The 19966-nt window shown below is 42.5% G+C and overlaps 1 protein-coding gene across 1 annotated transcript in view; it reads left to right on the forward strand.

Moving 5' to 3' along the window:
• Positions 1-19966, forward strand: part of cadm4 (cell adhesion molecule 4) — a 238338-nt gene that overhangs the window by 70339 nt on the left and 148033 nt on the right. The gene's annotated exons all lie outside the window — the stretch shown is intronic.

Below are 19966 nucleotides of genomic sequence, written 5' to 3' on the forward strand. Positions count from 1 at the left end.
CACGGCTACCTCCGTGATTGTGCCTGGCATGAATAGACAAAGGACAAAGGAGGAGCCGGGGCCTGTTTTTTGGGGGGTGGCTGTCTTAGGAGTCCTAATACTATGTATGCTTTGAGCTGGCAGGCTTCGTTCTGGCGCTCGCTCAGTTTCCTGTGTGAATATTTAATGAGGGCTCCGTGCGCGCTAATAGGCTGACTGTAATTACCTCTTCCTCCGCTCCATCCCCAATTTCTCATGCGCCACACCGCTCGATGGCATTGTTATTTTTAGAGGGCGCTAACCACAGGCGCCAACATCACAAAAACATCCCTCTTGTTGCCGATTAGCTGAGTCCAAGTGCGCTGCCCCTGCCCACTTTCTCTGGTCATTTCCTACTCCCAAAAACACACACACACACACACACACACACACACCTACACACACACACACACACACACATTTTCCATATCATAAGCTCATTTCTCATCTCTACCCACTCCTTTTTAATCCACACATCCTCCCTTTCATCTCTTCTGTGGAAAATGAGATATCAACAAACGTTCATTCTGCCAAGATTCTCGTTTTGCTTCTGTCGTCCCCCGGCTTCATCGCATGTTAACTTTATTCTACCAATCCTTACCCGTCTTTTGCTCCTTTTCCTCTACACAGTGCTGCGCTCAGCTCTACTCACCTCGGTTGGGGGCGGTCTGTACCATACAGTGCCTCAAAAAAAAACAAAAAAAAACCGAGCTCATTGGTCACATCACACACCCTGAATAAAGAGGCACATTTTATCCAAGAGGAGACTGAGGGCAGAATCAAAACTGCAGCGGAGTGGAGCCTATAGAATTTAGTACTGCAGCATCACGTGCTAAAACTGGCCTTCACAATTTACCCAAGGAAACTGTGCATGGCAGCAAAGTGGAGACTGGGGGTGTAGTACCGTAGCATCCAGAGTAAAACAGGAAACTGTGAAAACCATGTTGATATAAATGCATTGGCCGTAACTAGGCACGCTAACAAACAACAATATGACAGGATAATAAGGGTCTCCTGTGTTTACTGCTTGGCATGTGGCTCAAGGAGACATATTTTATCTGAGACTGAGGACAGCAAGGAAATGACTTTTGCGGCAAAGTGGAAACCTGGAAATATGCTGCTTACAAACAACAACAGGGGAGAACAAGAGTGGAGTGCGTTTACTTCTCAGTAAATGTTATCCAAGAGGAGACTGAGGGCAGCATAAAAACTGAGCAACGCAGCAAAGTGGAGACTGTGGATTGTTATTTCTAGTCGTGTGTCCTCAAATGTTACAATGACAAATCTGCACTGCACGCTTATAACCCTGGTTGACTAAGTACGAGACATAGTACCTCGTAGTGCCTGGTGGTAGTAGTACTGTACAGTGGCAAAGCATGTTGCTCAAGGAGACATATTCTACCCAAGAGGAGACTGAGGACAGCAAGAAATTGGACAAAGTGGAAACCCGGAAACATGCGAAAATGTGTTGTAGTGAGACATGGATACAAACAGCAGAGGAGAGCAAGGGTCGAGTGTATTTACTTGTCAGTAAATCTTATCCAGGAGGAGACTGAGGGTAGTATAATAAAGGGGCAGTGCAGCAAAGTGGTGACTGTGAATTATCATTACTAGTTGTTGCAATGACAAATCTGTACTGCAAGTTTATAACCCTGGCTGACCAAGTAGTAGAAATAGTACCTCGTAGTACTCGGTAGCAGTACTGTGCAGTGGGAAAGGGTCATTACTCAACCCCCAGCCACTCCTTGTATTTCCAGGGGAGGTTTTAGTGTCTGTGAGAATGTGTCAGCCTCGCCACTGACATTTTTCCTTCGCCCTCCTACCCGCCGCCTTCATCCGTCTTCCTCCGCCTTCTTGTCTCTTTTATCTTCCCTTCATCCATTTTTCTTTTCCCCAGCGCTCCTGTCGTTGCTCACCTCACGGGCTGAACCTCAATATCCGACCCAGCTTTATTAGTATGACATTCATGGCTGCAAAGCCCTTCATCCTCGGTCAGCCTGGGCCGGCTTGGCTCAGTCTCGCTGCGTTGTTGTTGTTGTCGTTGTCGTCCTCACGCTGTCAGTGATGGGTGGACAAATACGGAGACGTGCACACCTCTTGTCCAATCTTGGCGGTGAGCTTCACAAGCTCGCATCTGCCTGTTTTTTTTCTCCCTTCCCTGAACTTTTCACAGCGTTCTCTTCTATTGTCACACTGAAATATGTTTTTTCTTGTTCTCGTGGCCTTAAGACAGACTGAGCTAGAATGGCACTCGGTAGAGCTCAGATCTTCCCCAAGGCTGAGCTATCATTGCAGATAGTGAGTTTTTAAATGTTAATTGTTTTGTTTTGTTTAATTTTTTTTACACTTTTTAGCCAGTTGAATGGACTGTTCCAATTCATTAGTACCACATAATATGTATAGTAAAGTAACTAAGCAACTAATCAGGACAATAGCATTATTTACTCAAAAACAGCAGATACGAAACTCAGTACACCACATTTTATTGTTTCTTGCTCAAGGAGAGAGATATTTTGATTTCCAGGGTTGACTTCTGATGATATTTTATCTCGAGCTTAGCATCCAGTGTAATATATTGGACCGTCTCGATTCAAATGCCCTGAAAAAAAATATATACATCGTACAATTGCAGCAGCATAGCTCAGGTGGTTGAGTGGTCACCTCTGAACCTGTTTCTCCACTTGTGAATAAATATGGTAACAGTGTCAACGCGTTTCAAGTGCCTTGAAGGTACAAAAGCGCTATACAAGCGAAAGTTCATTTACATTTTACACAAAACTTAAAAGGTTGAACTCCGTGCTGTTTCTCTGAAACGTTGCCTTAGTCAGCTTCTAAACTATTAACCACAAGTGTGTTTTGCTTTTTCTTGGACTTTTTTTGTGTTCTTGTTTTTTTTTGTTTGGATATCAACACAAAACAGCACCAGTGATGGCAAAGAAGAAAAATGTGATGACCATAGAAGCGGACATGTCGGAACGGAATGTCATGGTATGCTATGTTTTGAAAATGTATATATGTATTTACTGTACATAAAATGTGATATTTATTTGTTAATTTTGCCCATTGTTGATCAAGGAAATGTTGCCAAATGTCCATCCCCAGCTTGTGGGATTTCTAGGGTTGTGAACGATAACCTGATGCGACCGGATATCCGGTTTGACAAGTGAGAGATGCGGCTGTGTCCACATCAACAAATGTAAACGTCGAATCGTATCAAATCGAATCAAAATGTATCGCATGGTTTGTAGACTGTATCGAATATATCGGTTTTAACTCGTGTATCTAGATGCGTATCGAATCATCTACCACAAAGATTTACATCCCTAATGAGTTCTACTTAATTAGTTACTACTAGTTCTTCTTATCCTTACTTATCCTGGTTATTTACTTTATCTGGTTTCCACCTCCATCTCCTTCTCACGTCACCCATGCCACCAGAGGGATGAGAGCGGCACGGACATCAATCATTCCCTCCATTCCATCCAGCCCACTTTATCTGGTCGTGACGTATCTTTAGTGTTTTTCTGCTTCTGGGCTCTTTCTTTCAACTTTCTTCATCAACAATCTCATCTGCTTCGAGAGCAAATGGCTTGGTATTTGCTTACCGAGGAAAAGGGGGGGATTCTGAAACAAAGCAGCCCCAGTTTGGCCTTGCTAGTGCTCGCCTCCATGATCTGCATAGTGATGGCGATGCGAGAGGAGGGTGGGCGCTTAATTTGGGTTGCAGAGGTGTGTCTTTTTTTTTTTAATTCGGTGAGCGTCTGCATGGGCCTGCCAGGCTGGTAATCCAATCGGTTGTCCTGTTTAAAAGAGTAAATTAACCCGCCGTCTAACCTCCACCCTTCCTCTGTCTGTCTGCGTCCCTCAGAGGCTGGCAATAGTGGAGGGAAACTGTGTGGTAGAGAGCGAGAGAGAGAAGCACTGAATTTGAAGCCGTGTTGTGTTGCTGAGGGCGGTTTGAGTGTTAAATGTGTCCTTGTGAGAACCAGGCTGACCTCCAATGTGGCACTCAGGGTGCAGGACAACACTTGCAGCCAAGTGATTCTGTTCCAGGGCTCATTTGAAAGGTTAATTCACACCAATCAACTGCATGGGCAAACAAACTGGAGTTTCAAAAGCTCTGCCAGAGCCAGCAGACCTCTTGTGTACCATATGCAAATGTGTAACTTGCACTGTCACTTTTTATTGTGTGCTTTATGTGTGGTTCATTCATTGTAGAAAATGATGCACACACAGTCAATTTATGCTTTTTTGTAAAAAAAAAAAAAAAAAAAAAAAAAAAAAGTTAAAGGCATGCTGTCAAGTGTATGCCAGATCAGTAGGTGGTGCCACAACCTCAAAAAGTAAGGCCATTTTCGCTAAATCAGAAGCATTTGCACAAAAAGGTAATTATAATTATTGGAAAATCGTATAAAACACTGAATTATTCACAATTATTCTCAATTCACAATTATTCACAAGAATTTTAATGTAAAATTACCAAAACAAGAAACCAAATTAAATGAAAAAAAAACATAATTTTGCATAAACAATTATAAAAATATTATTTGAAAAAAGAAAAAACATAAAATTACACTTAAACAGATAATTAATTGAAAAAAAAATATAAAATATAAACTAATATTTTTTAAATATAACGTAACATGCTGTTATTGCTTCAATTAACACCACAATGCAATAAACTGTTATCACTGGGTGTGAATAACCACCCATCTGGAATTAGCGCTTGCTGAGAAAACATTGGCATTAAGAGCTGTGGCTGTAGGCAACCTCCTGATGTGTGTGTGTTTTTTGTTTTTCTTTAAATTAACTCCACAAGGTGGCAGTAGCTGCATTTAAAGTATCACGAGTGGTCAGCCTCCAACAGATTTATCTACCCTCTGCGTGCACTTTAAAATGTCGGCATGGCTACTCAGCCTGATGCGGGTTATACTTGCTGTACTGTTGTTTACAATGAATGAGGAGTTTGTTCCTTACCGCTATGGCATTTGTTCTGTTGCTGTGCTGTGCAATGTATTAGCACTGTACTAGCAAACGACCATGTGGTCAGAGAGGCCGGTGTTTTTGTTTTCACTGTAAAGCATTACGGTATATAGTTTATAGTTTATATATATAGTTTATAGTTTATGTTAAAGATACAGCTTGTTGTGTAAATATGGCCTTGTCTGCAGAAAGTAAGCAACACAATTTTGTGAAGTGATGGAACTACATTGGAATTCTTGTCTTCCTTTTGCAATTCTTACTGTGTAAGCAAGCACCAAGTTAATTTTTAAAGCAACATGACAAAAATATGGTGGAGCTAAATAGAGTCAAAACTCAAATTGATACGTGTTGATTTTCTATTCTACAAAATACGCCAAATATCCAAGTAAGGTTGTTTAAACAGTGTCGTGTATATTGTTACATGTTTTTTAGTGCCTTCGGGGTATGAGATATCCAAGTCTGTAGATCAATAGAAAAGGTTTGCCATAAAGTGTTGGCTACTGCTGCACTAACAGCGCCTTTGTGCTCCTTGTTCTCTCACATGCACATCAATGCGAGTCAAGGACACTCTGTGAGTGGGCTGGGGATTTAACCACCGACACTCTTGATTAATGGCTGACCGCCTGTTGAATTTTTCAAACGTCATATTTTTTGATGCTGTGAGCAACTCGAAGGATTTAACCCGCCGCCAGTGTAGGAATGTTTAATTTAGCTGGAATGACCTTTTATTGTTTAAGTATACGACTCTGAATGCCTCGTATGAAAGTTAATAGACGGCGTCAAGGTTTAAAATGAAGTAGCTTTGCATACCTAAATGCACTCATGAGATCTGTATTCTCATGTGGAAATGAAAGCTCCTCGGTGGCACGGCCGGGGGTGCATGAAATTCGCCGGGTGTTCCTTAAGGCCGTGGATGATGGGGCGTTTCTTGGTTGATACGACTCTGTAGCATCGTGTGGACATCGGGAGCCGCGCTTCTGGATTGGCAGACCGGGGTGGTGGTCCCCCTTTGTTCCGGAGGGTGTGTTCCAATTATTGTGGGATCACACTTCTCAGCCTTCTTGTTGAGGTCTATACAGGGGTTCTGGAGAGGAGGGTCCGCCGGATAGTTGAATCTCGGATTCAGGAGGAGCAGTGTGGTTTTCGTCCTGGTCGTGGAACGGTGGACCAACTCTACACTCTGCACTACACTCTCTCCATCATGTTCCTCGAGGAATTCTGTGGGGAGTACTCCGGGAATATGGGGTACTGGACCTGGACCTGGACCTGGACCTAATTCAGGCTGTTCGTTCCCTGTATGACCACTGTCAGAGTTTGGTTCACATTGGCGGTAATAAGTTTGACCCGTTTCCAGTGAGATTTGGACGCTACCAGGGCTGCCCTTTGTCACCGATTTTGTTCATTACTTTTATGGACACAATTTCTAGTCTCAGCGAGGGCATTGAGGGGTTCCGGTTTGGTGGCTGCAGGATTGGGTCTCTGCTTTTTGCAGATGATGTGATCCTGCTGGCTTCATCGATCCGTGACCTTCAACGCTCAATGGATTGGTTCACAGTTGACTGTGTAGCGGCTGGGATGAAAATCAGCGCCTCCGAGTCAGAGTCCATGGGTGGAGTGTCATCTCTGGATCAAGGATGAGATCCTGCCCCAAGTGGAGGAGTTTTGGTACCTCGGGGTCTTGTTCATGAGTGAGGGAAAGATGGAATGCGAGATCGACAGGTGGATTGGTGCAGCGTCTGCAGTGATGCAGACTCTGCACCATTATATTGTAGACTCATTGCCAAACCCCTGAAGACTTTCATTATATTAAAATTCTATATGTCTGGAATGTACTCATCGACCCCTCTCTCACACATTCACACACACACACACACACATGCACGGTGTGTTTTCATCACTGCTCTCCTACAGTATATAGTCCTGCAATCTACTGGCAGTATCCATTGGGGATTCTGGGCTTTCATTGTAGTCGTTAAAAATGTGGTCCATGCTCTTTGCTTTCCTCTTTTCATCTCGCCTGTACTGTTCTGCTCACTGCTCTGTAATATTTGAATTGATGTGGATTGGTTACATACAGTAGAAGGTTGGGTTTCTGCCTTGGGTTAGCTACTATTTGCCAGAATTCCTTAAAATATTTGCTGCATTTCCGCCATATCAGTATTTGCTCTTGGCTTGGTTTTCCACTTTAAATTCATATGGCCAAAGTAAAAAATCCACTGAAACGAAACACGCTTAGCAAGTGGACACAGCACTGTATTTACTTACAGTGTAGTACACAGGTGTCAAACTGAAGGGCCGGAGCCTGATGTGGCCCGCCATGTCATCTCATGTGGCCTGCGAAAGCCTGGGAATAATGTTCTCGCTTTGGGAACCTAAGTTGTAGTGCAGTCAGGCTACAGCTTATTGTTCCTTGTCTTTCAGAGGAATTGCATTGTGGGAAGTTGAGTGTTGTAGTTCTGTGCTTTAGCACAAGGTGGCCGTGTCTCTTCTCTCTTCCTTCTCCAATGCTGGAGTGCAGCCACGCTCTCAGCGCTCTGGATGTTTTTGGGGTCAATAAAGTGTGTGCAGCAAGAGAACGACATTGTCCGCCTGTTCAGTCTCTGTACTACGGTTAGGAGATGACTGGATAGGCTTGTACACACACTTTATCACACTGTTCTTAGTCTGGTCACGTAAACGAAGTGGAGGTATGACACAAGTGGTCTCTCAACATCCATCCATTCATTTTCTATGCCGCTTATCCTCACTATGCAACTTTGATTTGACAACTTTGACAAACACAGCAGTTCAAGCACAGATGCTAATAAATTGCTAATAAATAATAATAACGCTAAGAGATTTTCTTGCGAGCATTTATTACCATGTCAGAGTGCTGTGTGACCTCTCTCACTTCTGACAGAAGCCCCAAATAGCTGTCCTCAGCTATGCCTGCCCGTAACTAGGAGCACGTAGCACATTTACACATTTTAGCTCGTGGTTCATAGCAAAATAGCAGCGGAGAGACTGCTCACATCTAAAAAAAACACTCGACAGTTGAGACACGTATGCCAATGTAGCACTGTATGAACAGCAATTAAAAAAACCTGCAGTGCACAAGTATTTGAGCACTTCTCTGTTTGAACGTGACGTAGCTGGTGACAACTCAACTCACAAGGACAGCAGATCCAGATAACTTTGGTCTTGTTGAGAGAGCCATCTGCCAGGGCTTTGAAGTGAAACTTACCATTCAATATACCCTTTCCTTTCTCCATTTCTCTTCAATATTTGTTCCCGCTTGTAGCTGCCACACCACTCTATTTCCTCAAACTACGATGTGGGTGGATGGTCAAACAGGACGTGAGCACGTTAATCGTGCGTCAAAAAAAAACAAAACAGTGCATTTAAAGGAATCTTCCATGAACGTGTTAACTTTGACAGCCCTAATTAATATATATTGACTGTTACAAGTGGCCCTCTGAGGGCAGCCATAACTGCGATGTGGCCCTCAATGAAAACGAGTTTGACACCCCTGGTGGAGCAGATGAGTTTTATCCAAGATGAATGAGGGCAACAAGAAAATGGGAACGCTGCAGCAAAGTGGAGACTGTGGACTGTAGCACTGCAGTGCCCAGAGATGACACACAGCAACTGGTGTACTAAAAAACAGTACCTCCAAGTCCCTGCTTTGGTAATAGAAATGAAAGGAGAGCTACGTTGAGCCGATTAGCTACCATCGTGAAATTACGAGCGGATTTGGATACAATTTTGTATTTAGCCTAAATGAATGATGTGTTTAATAAAAGGATAATAAAACTCATAATGTTATAAACAGATTTGGATGAAATTTGGTGATTTGGCTTTGGTATGACCCAAGGATGAATTGAGTAACTTTGGATTACGATTCGCAATAGAGTGTTCCCTCGTTTATTGCGGGGGATAGGTTCTAAATAAGAGACATCCTTGAAGTAGCCATCTTAATTTTTTTACAATTATTATATATGTTGTATATATTATTATATATGTTTTAAAGGCTGTAAAAGCCCACTACACTTTATAGACTTTTCTCAGACAGGCATTAACATTTTCTCACATATCGCTCTTGTTTAAACACTCTAAGTTCAAACCTACGAGTTTGGAAACAAGAAATTATGAAGTGACTTTCACTCCTCTGCCTCTTTGTCCTGGTGCCAGTCTGCTGGAGCGTTTTTGTATCCTTGTTAAAACATATTGTTGCTGCCGTCCTATTTTGCTCATCCTCCTCTTTCTCCCCCAACCGAAGATTCATTTATCCCGTAAAGGCGCCCTACAGCCGCGTAACATCTACCTTCCTTCGGCGTGTCCAGATGTCCAACTTTTTGTGCGATGGTTAGCATCGTCCTCTGCCTTTCGTTGCAGAATGTTTCGCCGACATTGTGGATTTTGTCGGGGAAAAAAACATGCAAACATACGGAGTTCAGAGTCTCTGCAAATTGTTTGCGAGCGATCAGAAAACAGGAAACATGGCAGTTTGGCACGAATGAGATTGATTGACAGTGGTCTACAGCCAATCAGGACGCATACGACAATGGGCGGGTTCTCCTTTAGCTAATAAGGACGCAGAACACAATGGGCGGGTTCCCCTTTAGCTAATAAGGACGCAGAACACAATGGACGAGTTTTCGTTTAGTTAATAAGTACGCATAACACAATGCTAGGTTCTCCCTTAGCCAATAAGGACGCAGGACACAATGGGTGGGTTCTTCTTTAGCTAATAAGGACGCAGAACACAATGGGCAGGTTTTCCTTTAATTAATAAGTACGCATAACACAATGCCAGGTTCTCCCTTAGCCAATAAGGACGCAGGACACAATGGGCGGGTTCTGCCTTAGCCAATCAAGATGCAGAACACAATGCGTGTTCATATGCTGTATTAAAAAAAAAAGCATTTTAATTGCACTTTAAAAAACCCGAAAAATAACGACTCCGCGAACGGTGAACCACGATAGAGCGAGGGAACATTGTGTGACGTTTTTGTGCAGATTGAAATTAGGATTGTTTGAAAGTCAATCGTTTCTGAATTTACTTTGATTTATTTATTACATTTGATTTTACCCTGACACGATTTTAACCGCATGATTTTAACAGCATGTAGTGTGTGTATGAACGTTAATGTCAGACCCAGTTTACGCCGGTTCTGATCCAGTATACCCATTTTACAACAGGGAAAATTTTCCATAAAAAAATCCTACATGTTTTAGTGACACACAACTCAATTGGTTGTACCAATGCAGACCTGCCAACATGTATGCATTTTTCGTATTATGCACTCATTTTGTACTCATAAAATGACTTCAAGGTTGGCAGATCTGTTCATGTAGGCTCTTACTCCATTTTACTCCTCGGGATCTGGAAGAAATTCTAAATCTGGATGAAACTTTGCCTCTATTTAATTATAATGATTCAGTTTCAAGTTGTTACTCTGGCAGGTGACATTTGTTTCAGCCTCGGTTGAGGTGTGCGTTCTCTTTGCGTGTAATTTTTTTTACCAACTGTTCCTGTTTGAATCTACTCTTTCTTCCCACTTCTGTGTTGCCCTCCACCCCCTCCTCCTTTATGACATAATCTCTTCTTTCATCTGTGTACCTCTTCCTCCATAATGCTTCCAGAACACGGCAGGCACATTTAAATCCTCCACGTTATTCCGTGTGCGAGGGGAAGCGCGATGCCTCATCCCGACCGCTGTTAACCATACATCCTTTGATCTCACAGAGAATTACTCCTGGCTGCCCAACTTCCTATTTTCGCCTCCTGGGCTCGTACCTGCGGTCCATTGCGCGTCCTTTTACCCGTTCGCCAAACCAAGTTTCTCATCTTTTAATCCCCCCACTCTTCTCCTCGCCCCTCATCTAATCCCTCGCTGTGCTGTCGTCATATCAGCATCTCCAGGCTTCTTCTTCTAGCTTCTGTAAAAAGCCTTCCAGCGTCGAAGGATACTTAGGTTTTACTTCTTGTCGTGCATACTTGTCATCTCTGTGTGGACTCATTAGGGTGTTGCCCCAGATCTGAAAGCGGGGGGCGCCACACCTCCTAACAAGCATTCAGATCACACTATGAATATTTCAAAGTTCATTTCTCGTCTCGTTCCTGTTTACTTAATGACAGAGCTCATTCAGATGGCCTGGATGATTAAAAATTTATTTCATTTGTTCGACACCAGGCTCATTTTTATTCCTCCCGCGTAAAGAGTCGGGGCTTATATTTACGCGAGGAGCCGCCAAGCGAAGGCTTGCTTTGTGTTCATAATGTACGCAACATGTGTGTTTGCGCTGGCCCAATTTCTAACATTGTTTAGGGTTTTCGTGCCTTTTCCTCTAGAGGCTTCACGAACACAGCGGAACAACATCCTTCATCACGGGGAGGTAAACACAGAGATGCTCTGCCCAGGAGGTGACAAATGTGATTTTTTTTTTTTCATGGGGCCTAGAATTCCTGGTGACGCCCGCCCCAGGGACAGCATGTGGCAAAATTAGTCAGTAGGAAACTGACATTTTGATCTATAATGATAAAGCATAACAAAACACCAAGTCCTTACATTCAGGGAAAAATATCATGTTTTGTCAGAGAATATGACAATATATTGGTTATGTAACTTGTGTAGTGGTTCGAATTACGGATGCTATGATCGATCGCCCACGTTCAGTATCGTCCGATTTCCATGGAAAAGCACGGCATATGCTGATCAATGCCTTTCGATGCCGATCACAAAAAACGATCACCTGTGGCTCGTACTGTTGCAGCCTGCAGCGATCCCTGTGTGCAGTGTCGTGCCCTGATCTAAACTCTTGGGTAAACTCCCTTTCCTTCACACTGCGCATGCGTGTGGTGGAAAACCCACACAAACGTGTGTTTGTCTGCAGTGTGCAACTTGTATGCCATTTGTGAGAGTGATGTAACGTTTGCATTGTACAACACATGCCACGAAAAATATCTTGCGGGGTTAGCACGTTAAAAAGCTTTCATTTAAAACAAACACTTAACTGAGTATGGTGGGTTTTTGAGGCTCACGGTGCAGCATCAACGCTGGGTTAATGCTGGACAACATTCACCCATATGAGCTGGACAGTCAGAACGCTGTGCAGATAATCCGAAGATAACTGAGTTAATCAGACTAGATGGCTTTCACTAGTCCTGCCGGAGGTCCATCAGGCAATGCACTCTCACGTTGAAAGCCTCCTTAAAGAAGGCATCTCATCCTCTGTAAGTTTCACAAGTGATATGTTTTCTTATTTTTAGTAAATATATATATATATAATAAATATAATATATAATATATAATAAATATATAATATATATATATATATAATAGTCAATGCAGCATTTTTCTCATCTCTGCTGAGCAATGACAGCACACTGCTTTCATCTTATGCACTAATTCTTGTCTATTTAAGGATGTGAAGTGTTCAATAATAGGTGCGCCGCACCTCGACGTCGGGGCCCGGCAGGCACATAGCTGAGGAGATCCACCGGGTCCCAGTGACCTTCGCCTTTTCATGTGCTTTAAGGCACACTGTCCCTCACTCGAAATATGGGACATTATGTCGCGGAAAGGGCTTTTCGCCAGCCTGGACAGGCACTTGCGCACCCACACAGTGCAAAACCAGGGCAGACCAAACGGTACACAGTTTTACAAAAAGTTTTTTTTTTTACAAAGAGGACGGGACATTAATTGGAGAGAATCTTTGATCTCCCAAATGTAAAAACTTCTTACAGAGTATATCAAAACAAAATGTATGTAATTTATGAGCATGTATTGCGCAACACAGCAGCAACAGAACCAATGTTGTAATAGTGGTAAGGAGCCAACTGGTGGTAAGAGTAACATGCATGAGTTCCATGAGTTGAGTAGCAACATTTTAAAGCGCACGCAGAGGTAGTTAAAGCTGCTGGATGCTCAGAACTGACGTTACTTCAAATGCAACTACTGCCAGCTGTTAGCGGCAATGGTGGCGCCAATGCTTGTCTGTCTCTATAGTCCGTGATTCACTGAGTTTAGTGTCCACGGACATTAGCTGGGATAGGCTCCAGCACTTGCAACCCTGAACTGGGTAAGCACAATGGAGAATGGATGAACACTTTGTTCCTTTCATCTATTTTTGGAGCAGGTCAGTGCCTGGTCCATAACGAATGGCTTTCACATTGAAGGCAGCAGTCATGTTGCGAATGATTAACACCTCCCTTTTGTGTGTGTGGGCAGGTGTGTGCTCGCTGATCCCGAGTGACAGCAGATCACAAGCCATCCAACACACACACACAGCAGATGTGTGTCCTTCTCAAAGCCGCTGCTGTTTTTCATCTCTCCGCCGATTTCCGACTTTTGACGCACACCTCCTCCCCCTCCTCTCTGATCCTCCTTTCTGTCGTCAACAATATCTCCATCTATCCCGCCTCTCCTCATTCCTCCGTCCTGCATCCTCTCTTTCATTTGATCTCTGCCTCACTCCCTTCCTCATCTAATCTTGTCACAAGTTCCTGTCAAGTGAGGAAAAGAAAAAAAGATAGAATAGAAAATTGAGCCTTTATTCACAGAGTCCCCCCACCCTCCACCAACCATTTCTTCTTTTGTATGCGGCTTTTTCATATTTTTCAACTACGAGGTATGTCGCACATATCTGAGAGGAGAAAGGAGTATCTTGAAGAAGCAGCAGAACAGCAGGGAAGGCAAAGTGTGATGTTTTTTCCGAGTGTGTGTGTGTACATGTAAAGGGTTGTCAAGGAGAAGGGACAAGAAGAAGAAAGTGAAGGTGTCAAATAAGTCGTTTACCATGCTCCACGTCCTCTCTCGGTCCTCTGTCTTATATCCCCATGCGCCGAAAGCGTGCTTGCAGCAGCAGCTTTGCCAATTTACGGTAACTCTCCCTTATCTTTTCAATTTTTTTGTACCCTCGCCTTTTGTACCGGTCTGCATTTACTTCCTCAATCAAGCACCCTTTTTTTCTTTATCCTTTTACATTTTCTCTGATGTTTTCTGCACCACTCTCATGGCATTTTAACTTGACATTTCAAAGGCAGAATCATCTGTCTTGTGCCAGTAAAAAAAAAAGAAAAAAAAGTGTCAGTCGTAGCGTTTCCCTATTTATCTACAGTTGAACCACCAAAGTGGGAGAATTTGACATGATAAAACACACTTCCCTAAAGACTTTTTTAATTTCAATACAATACCGCAAATTCTCCAATTAATGGCGGTTTTCAATTAACAGCCGAGTCTTCTGTCCTCGCCAGGTGCGTGGTCTGGAAAAGCAAATAACCGTGGTGCAGCGTCTCTAATTAGCAGTTTTTATAAACTGCACAAGGTGGCAATAGTTGCATTTTAAATATCATGATTGATTAGCATCCGGCAGCTTTGTCTACCTCTGCATGGGCTTTAAAATGTTGGCTGTGTGAAACTTTGCCATACTGTTTGTTTACAATGAAATCATCAACGTAATTAATGCTGACTGAGCAGATTGCTCCTTACCACAGCTACAACATTGGTTCTGTTGCTTCTGTGGTGTGCAGTATACAGTAATCCCTCGCCACTTTGTGTTTCAAATTTCGCGGCTTCACTCTATCACAGTTTTTCCAAAATATATTAATACATCATTCTGTTTCCTGTTAGAATACCGCCTATTTTTGGTAAAAAAAAAAAAAATGCATATTTAAGGAAATTTAGGGAAGCTACATTTTCCTTTCCAATTTCTCATGCACTCTAAATCATAAAGTTGACTTTGAGTTCAGTTTCAGATCATAGATGTGTAATACTGTACATATTTATGTGTACAACTATTTCATATGTATTTGTCTCTAAAATTATTTTGTTAAAAAATATATCTGGTGTTCCTGAGTATCACTAGGTGGAGCCTGCGTACCACAGGTGGCACTTGTACCACAGTTTGAGAATCAGTGACAAACATTAAAGCGAACACACTTATCCTACACTTACTGTATTGTTACGATTGTTCACTGTTACCTCCAATGTACGTACAGTATATGGAAAGAAGTTAGGAATACGTTTCAATCTAGAGTGTTACACAACTTGCCATGCCTTTGAACAATGCGCTCGTGTGTGAAATGCTTTTGAAATAATCCACCCCAAGGCAATGCTCCGAATCCCACCACTGATGACGTCTTTGCAGCGGTTGTGTCGGCCTTGACAAGAATCTTTTTGTGTTTACATATGGAGACGACATTTTCAGATTGCTCGTATTATAGACGGGGATAAATAATTGATTAGCGTGAAAATATGGTTTCCATTGTCTCCAATAAGCTACGTGTTGGATGAAGAGCTAGAGGCCCTATATATGCATGCGTACGTGAGTGTGTGTGTGTGTGTGTGTGTGTGTGTGTGTCTGTGTGCGTGTATGTGCTACAAAGAGTAATTATCACGGGAAGGTGGCTGCCCTACTGGCAAATGCCAAATGTTTTGTTCAGCACTACTCCAGGTTAATTGGCGGATTGAAGTACAAGACTCCTACTAATGTGTGTTGTTGTGTTGAAATGTCTATTCTAATGTGTGTGTTCATATGTGTGTGTGCACGCCTTCATATGCAACAGATTTCCAGCTTAAAAACAGAAAAAGCAGCGCTAGAGGTGCTAAGGATGTTAAATCCTTTTAGTTGTGTGCAGACACACCGAATGTTCCAGCAAGATATTTGTTCCCCCTTTTTCCTTCTACTGCTGCTGCTGTAATGTTATCACCCACGAATGTCCCAAAATATGGGGGCAATTCATTTTATTTTTTTTGTCCTGTCCAGCCATTAGGGCAGATAGTATTGTTGATCTAAATGCCCTTATGCGCTCAACAGATTTGCTCTGCCAGGCAAAAGCGTGGGATACACTTCCCCTGTTATTCAGAATTCATTTGACTTTGATGTTTTGTTGTTATGCAAATTTGGAGAGGCCGGACCGGAGCAGGAGGGGATAGAGAAGAAGAGAGAAGAAAACAAAGGAGGGAGCGCGGGGATAAGAGCGGGACAATAAAGGGAGAGACGAGGACAACAGCAACAACAACAATAGCGACAACAATAACAAAACAGCAGAAACAAACAGGACTGCATCAGCAAATATCTGTGACGGCTATAAAGATCAATACAAAATAATATCAACAACCACAATGATAATATGGGGGCAATAAAAAAAAAAAGGCCTACGGAAACAATGTGCTATGTGCATACATTTGTGCATTCTTAAAAATAACTTATTTGCATTCTAAAACAGATCAAATGAATGCCAAAGCAAAGGGGGCGCTGTAACCTGAACTAGCCGAACAATTTTTTGACATGAAGTTGTACGACATCTCCGTTGGCAGTGTAGTTCATCAATGGTGACTTATCTCCCCATTTGGTCCCGTGAGTCCAGTTCTGGAGGTACCAAGTTCCGCTTAGTTGCCGGCGCCATTTAAGTAAAGAGTTTGGCTTCTCAAAACAGTATGCGTTCAAAAGAGTAATACGTTTGCATAAAAAAAATGCCTCCTCAAAAAAATCTGACCTCACAAATTGCTCAGGGTTATATTTGTCACGGATCTCAGACCAGAACCGGACTCATTGGACCAATTGGGGGGGTAAGTCACTGTTGCTGTAGTATATACACAATACAAATATACACATATTTGATGTGTAATTTCAAAAATCATCTCCTATAATGAAATAACGGCATACACTCGGATCCAAAGAGACATTTAATAAAAACATAAATAAAAAGGCAATAACATTTTTTTTTTTTTACTGAATTTCAAATATGCCATTAAGTATAACAAATATTAAAACATTTATGGAATAATATAAATATTTGATTCATAGTAATATTACAAATAAACAATACTGTAATATAATATTTGTTGGTGTTTTGCATAGTTTCCGTTGCCTGTAAATGGCAGTTACACTTTGTGGGCAAAAGAATTGGAACAGCTACGCATGACTCTGAGAAAAATAAACAAAGAAGCGAAAATGGAAGATAGTAGAAACTAGAAAGAGTTTTTCAGATTTTGCGCTCGCTGGGAAGACTTTCGACAACATTATGGTGTGAGGCAATGGGAATGTTTGTCCATTTGGACCTGGCTGGCACACCATATCTGTGCTAGTTTATCCAGAAAGCGTTTGCTAGCGTTCTTCCACACCAAACTCCGACAAGCTTGCCTTTACAGACCTTGCTTTGTGCACTCAGCACAGAAAAAGGATTGCCCCGGACTGATCCCACCAAGTTGGAAGCAAAACGTCTTGGTAAGATGAATAATATAAGCTTCAAAAGTCTAGTCCTACCTTCTCATTGATTCATTTATTGATGAACATCTGTGCGTCTATGCTATCATGTGTGTGCTTGTGCTCAAGAGGAGACCTGGAGGTTGAACTGTAGCGCTACGTGTGTGTGTGTGTTCGTGTGCTGGCGGATCAGAGCGCTGGTTAAATGAGAAGGATAATGCCTCAGCCTTGTCGGGGCGACGAGCAGCCTAACTCAACATCACTCTGACTGATCTCCATTTGTTCCACCATGTAGCAAGAGGCAGCGCCAGGAAAGGAAGGAGAGGAAGTGAACAGGGAGAGACGACAGAGAAGCGATGAATTATGTAGCCAACCCTCAGGGAGCTCCAGATGTCCCCTTAAAGCAGGACTATTCAGCTGGTGGCCCTCGGGCCAGATCTGGACAATGAATGACATCAGCCTGGCCCACAAGTTCAGTTCCAAATTTGGGAACGACAACATTTTTTTCCAGATTCCTAAAAACACAATGTCAGAGGATCTTTTTTTGACAATCCAGTGTTTACCTTACATTCATTTGTAGCGGCCTACCACAAATAAATCTCCACTGCCTATACACTGCTCTGCCAGCAGGGATCAGTGTTGCCAACTTAGCAATACCTTTTTTTGTTTTTTAAAAAGGGATTTTACCTAAAGAAGAGTTTGTATTTCTAAACAGCTCTTCTGTCAAAAAGACCTTGTGTTTGGCAGTACACACTTAAAAATAGCCCAATGATCCTGTCATATAGAAGATCTTTGACTTGAGTTTTTGCAGTACGTCCTTAAAAACAACGGCGCACTCCTAGCAGAAGGAGATCTTTGACAAGTGTTTTTGCTGCTGCTCCTTAATGTCAGTACAGCCCTCCTGTCAAGTAGAGGATCTTTGTGTTTTGCAGAAAAACATGGTAAAAAAGCAGAGTGCTCCTGTCGTATCCAAGATCTTTGACTAGCTTTTTTGTAGTACTTTTTTGTAGTCGCGGCCCACTTTTATTCAAGTCAAATGAAGCAAATGTGTTTTATATTTAAAAAAACAAATAAATACAAATATATCACGCTCATCCAATCACCACGCAGAACTCAACCAGGATGCATTCATGGTCTTAGAGACAGTGGGATATTTCAAACCAATTTAATTTCCCCACCCCAGTGTTCTCTCTCTGGGATTTGCAAAGGGAGCCACAATAAGGAGGCCGGAGATCCGCAAGTGGCTCCCGGGCCGCAGGTTGCCGACGCCTGGCTTACGTCATTTATTCTTTCCAAACATCAATATACGTAATTACATGACCAGAGTGCATTTTAGAGGATGGTAATTGCATGCGTCAAAATTTCACTAACTAAAGACCACAAAATGCAATATTTCACTTATAACGGAGGAGGAAGGATGACTCAAATATTGCTCAGTTTTACTTCAAAGTAAAAAAAAACCCAACGAGCCATACACAGGTGGTATATTATCTATTTGAATGTCATTTTTCACCAGCTGGATCCGTGACCCACTTTTAGGTCCCGGCCCATTAGTTGAGAATAACAGATATAGAGGATTTTTGACTGCCAGTGGATCTTTAAAAACAGCAGAACAGTCCCGTCCAACAGAGCCTCCTAAAGAGAACACAAATGCGGCGAATGGGGTGTCCACATATTATAGTATTTTTGAAAATCATACCCACAGCAGCTCCTAAAGTGAGTGAAGTGTTGCATGACTGAGTGTCAAGTATGTTGTAATGGGTTCATAACAGAGGAGATTGGGGTGAAAAACATAAAAAAACGAACACACTTTGATGCTTTTTCCAGACATTGTCACGGCAGAACAATAGCATCATTTTTAAATTGAACTGTCTCTGTGTGGACATAAGCTGTCAAGGGAACAAGTGGATGGAACAAAGGGAAATATTGATATTAAAAACAAGACATTTTGCTCAGGTATCACCAAAAATGCTGTTTTCACTCTCTTCCTGCACTCCTTAGCTGACCCCTGCCTGTCTATCTAACCAGCACCACATTGCATTCCAAACAGGTCTCCAAAGCTACACTCACTCCTCAGGCCAGATGCTATTATCCTGTGCTAGATATAATATCCCTGCCCTTGCTGCATCGCTAAAAAGGCTTTGTTGTTTCATGAAAACATTTCAATTGTTGTTGTTGTTGTTGTTGTTGTTGTTCCTGTGATGTACGCAACTGTTGCTGTGGGGCAGCCAGACGTGGACAAATGACGGGCTGCAAGTAAGTCATTGCAAACTTATTAAAATTGCAATAATGAATTACCTGCACTGTTTTTGTTCACTCGCCAGCCTTTCAACTTTTCACGGACGAGTTTCATAATAACTGGAGGCGAGTGCGCTCTCATCCCGCCCCTAATCACAGCGTGACCTTTTCAAAGTCTTTACAGTGGGGAGCAGAAGGGAGTGTATTTAAGGAATGTAAAGACCCTGCGACACCAGTCTCCTATCCATCCATCCGTCCCTTCTCCTGTCTGCAGCGACACAGACTTGCTAATATCTGACCTACCGTCTGTCCTTTTACCAAAACGCCTCCGTGTTTTGGGGATGTGGGAGAAAACCAGAGTACCTGGAGGAAACCCACGCACGCACGAGGAGAACATGCAAACTCCACACAGAGATGCCCAAGCGGAGATTCGAGTCCAGGTCTTCCAGATCTCCTGACTGTGTGGCCAGCATGCTAACCACTCGGCCACTGTGAAATAATGTAAATCCAATGAATCTGTTCCAGAAAGCTAACA

This window comes from Dunckerocampus dactyliophorus, chromosome 7 (assembly GCF_027744805.1).
Source record: "Dunckerocampus dactyliophorus isolate RoL2022-P2 chromosome 7, RoL_Ddac_1.1, whole genome shotgun sequence".
NCBI classification, from domain to species: domain Eukaryota; kingdom Metazoa; phylum Chordata; class Actinopteri; order Syngnathiformes; family Syngnathidae; genus Dunckerocampus; species Dunckerocampus dactyliophorus.